This window comes from Arachis ipaensis, chromosome B06 (assembly GCF_000816755.2).
Source record: "Arachis ipaensis cultivar K30076 chromosome B06, Araip1.1, whole genome shotgun sequence".
Lineage (NCBI taxonomy): Eukaryota > Viridiplantae > Streptophyta > Magnoliopsida > Fabales > Fabaceae > Arachis > Arachis ipaensis.
The window spans coordinates 110,837,688-110,841,003 of record NC_029790.2 but is presented as its reverse complement, the minus strand read 5'-3'; positions in this window follow the sequence as shown (position 1 = coordinate 110,841,003).

The following is a 3,316-nucleotide window of genomic DNA, read 5'->3' as shown; positions in this document are numbered from 1 at the left end:
TAATGTAAATTGCCCCCTCCAAATACTACTAAGCAAAGAACTACCTAATACTTGGTATGCAACATCTCTAAAATTATACTGTAATTAAGTTGTAAAAGTTAGGATTCAAAAATATACTCTTTTTTCCACTCACAAGATTTTTCTCACACTAATTTTGCTTGAATGGATTTTAATCTCCTGATATGTTAAGAGGATAACCCTTAATAAATAATAGATTATTTTTAACTTTATCATTCTTTATTTTTAATTATTATTGTCCTGCCTTTAGTTCGCCTACTGTTTTTCCTACACACTACACATATTACGACAAACTAACATCAAAATTGGCATAAAAAACAAACCGACAATTATAAGTTAGAATCAATATAAACAAACCGACGGTTATAAATCAGAATTAATCCAAACAAACAACAATTATAATTTGGAATGAATCCAAATAAGATGATACCTATAAGTCGGAATCAATATAAATAAATTGACAATTATAAGTCAGAATTAGTCAAAGCAAACTGACACCTATAAGTCAACATCAGTTCAGCAAACAATCAACTATAAATTCGTCCAAAAATACACTGACATAAATAATACCTTTTTCAATGACAAGTTTGTCGAATTTTATTTTCAAGATTACCAAGTTGATCTTAGAAGTTAATCCTCATATATTTAAATTATTACATAACCACATCTATTCCATATTCTGCTGAATTATAATTCGATTTTCATAAAAATTCAATGTGCTTCTCTTAAAAAATAAACAAGTCAAACTTAAGTGCAGATGTAATTTGGTCACTATGACTAAGGGACTAAAAATTATAATTAGAAATTAGGTCAAAAAAATAATTTAAATAAAATTTTGAATTAAAATTTTGTAAAAATAATCTTTTTTATTAGTAATTCGAAATTCGAAAGAGTTGATTAATATTGACTAAAGAAACTAGGTATCTCTACTTGAACTCTTTACTATGTATAATGGGAATATAAGAAGAAAAATTTGATAGATGCATAATTTTCTTCGATAAAATATTCTTCATCATATATAATTCATAATAAAAATATATTTTACAATGTTTAAGACATGAACCATGCATCACCTTTTATTTGAGCAAGAAATACTTACCAACTTAAATAACATCACATTTGCTATTATTACACATATTTAGCTATTAAAAAGGGCACATTATTAATACACTAGTTATATATAATTTGGATATGAAAAGTAGATTAATAATGCTACCTAACAGAACTGCTTTTCTAGATGTTATTGGTGTTTTCCATTGAATGTGATGCAATATACGGACTAATTCATCAACTCCAAAGTGTAGGATAAGGATAGAGGATAATTCACGTGTTTAGTGTTTACTTTCTCTTTTTTCTTTTTCTCATTTTAGAATAAATATCTTTTCAACTAAGATTTTTGTTTAACTCATTATAGAAATTAAGATTAACTATTGCACTTTAATTCGCATTATTAAATTCACATGTTCAATGGGAATAGATGTTATTAATTATATCATTAACAATCCCTTAGAATTAAACAATTCAAGTCACACTTATCGCGATAATATATTATTAAATCCCACGTTGCGTGGCGTGGAGTGAACCTATATATAAAGAAAACCACTTAACAACAAAATTTTTAGATTTGATAAAATCATTCTCGAATTATATATATATAATGAACCATACATAGTTTTTAAAATGTCATGTTGACGAAATTCACTGATAATCAACTCTTAATTAGTTGATGTTCTTATCAGCGGGTCCAACGTAACACACGTCAAGTGTTTATCGCGTAACGCCGTAACCATTTCTGATGGTCCCAAATTTTTATACGGGGTCTTTTGACAGTTATGAGTTAGGTAGGAATATGCAAATTTGGGAGGTTAGGGTTTGTATATTTTGGATCCAATATATAGGATTTCAGCATAAATGTTGTGTGGAATGCCAGATAGATACGCTATTAATAGCAATAGCAAGGAAATGACGGCCAGCAAATTTTGTCCCCAAAAAAAAAATTGAAATGAGAAAATATAAGACATTATTTTTTAGATAGCTAATAACTTCTTTCCTAAATTTTAAAAAATCTTTTATTTTTTTGAGAATTTAGAATTTAGCATAAATAGTTTATAATTTAGGATTTAGAGATAATAAAAAAATATAATTTTTTAAAAAGAGTTATGTTGATATATATTAGCTTAAAAAATTGATTTTCTAATCTTATTCTTTTAAAAATCAAGATTTTTTTTATTATGTACACAAAATAAAACTTCATATAAATTACCCTGTGTAAAAATAAAAAAATATAAACCATTTTCATTGTAATTTTACTTAATCATAAAGGACCTTATTAAATATTACATGTTCAGATATCTTTTAAGACATTTTAATGCACCAAGTAACATGTAAAATTACGTGCTATAGCCATTCATTTACCAGAACAAAAATGTAAAATTATGAGTATAGTGCGTGTAGGTTTAAAATAATAATGATAACTATGTCAAGAATGTTCCTCGTTTTGTCATAACTATCCAATCTTGATATCCTTAGTTATAATCAGCATTTCCCAAGAAATGAGGCCAGTGTGCTAAATTATCCAAATTAAGGATTGTACAAAAAAACTGGTTTAGAGAAATATTTTAATATCCTTAAAAAAACGTTGTTTTCAAGTATTTTATTTTAAGAGAGTCAAACTATATAATATATGCGTAAAATCATATGAATATGCAAAGATTGTCACGATTTCAACATTAATTAACTTCCACGACTTTTATAAAACATTTTCCGTGTCTCTATCCTAACTTCCTAAGCAATAAAAATTAAATGACATGAAATCTACTCAGCCATGATACCAAAAATGATAACATTACTCTCTATTTTTTTTTTCTTTTTCGTCATAAATTCGGATTCATTCATAGAAAAGATTCAAATGGCACGCAAACGAATTGTCTTCAAGGAAAGTTCGTGGTGACGAAAATCAGGTTAAGTGTTTTAACAGATTGTTGAACCCATCTAAGAAACATGTTGAGGATTGTGCTGCCAACACAGCTTTTTCTAAACGTGGAAAAAATGATAAATGTTTTCATGTAGGGATTCTCGAACGTAAATTAAGTCGGTTTTTTATTTAAATTAATAAATAAAATTATATTTTTTTATTATTTATTTCGTCCGTACAGAAAACAAAATATTTATCAACATATTTTATTTATAGTAATAACGAGATAAATAATAATTTATTACAAAAATATTATTTATCTTTTAATTTTTAGTCTTTAATCAATTTTTTAATTTAAATAATATTATTTAATTAAATTTTAAT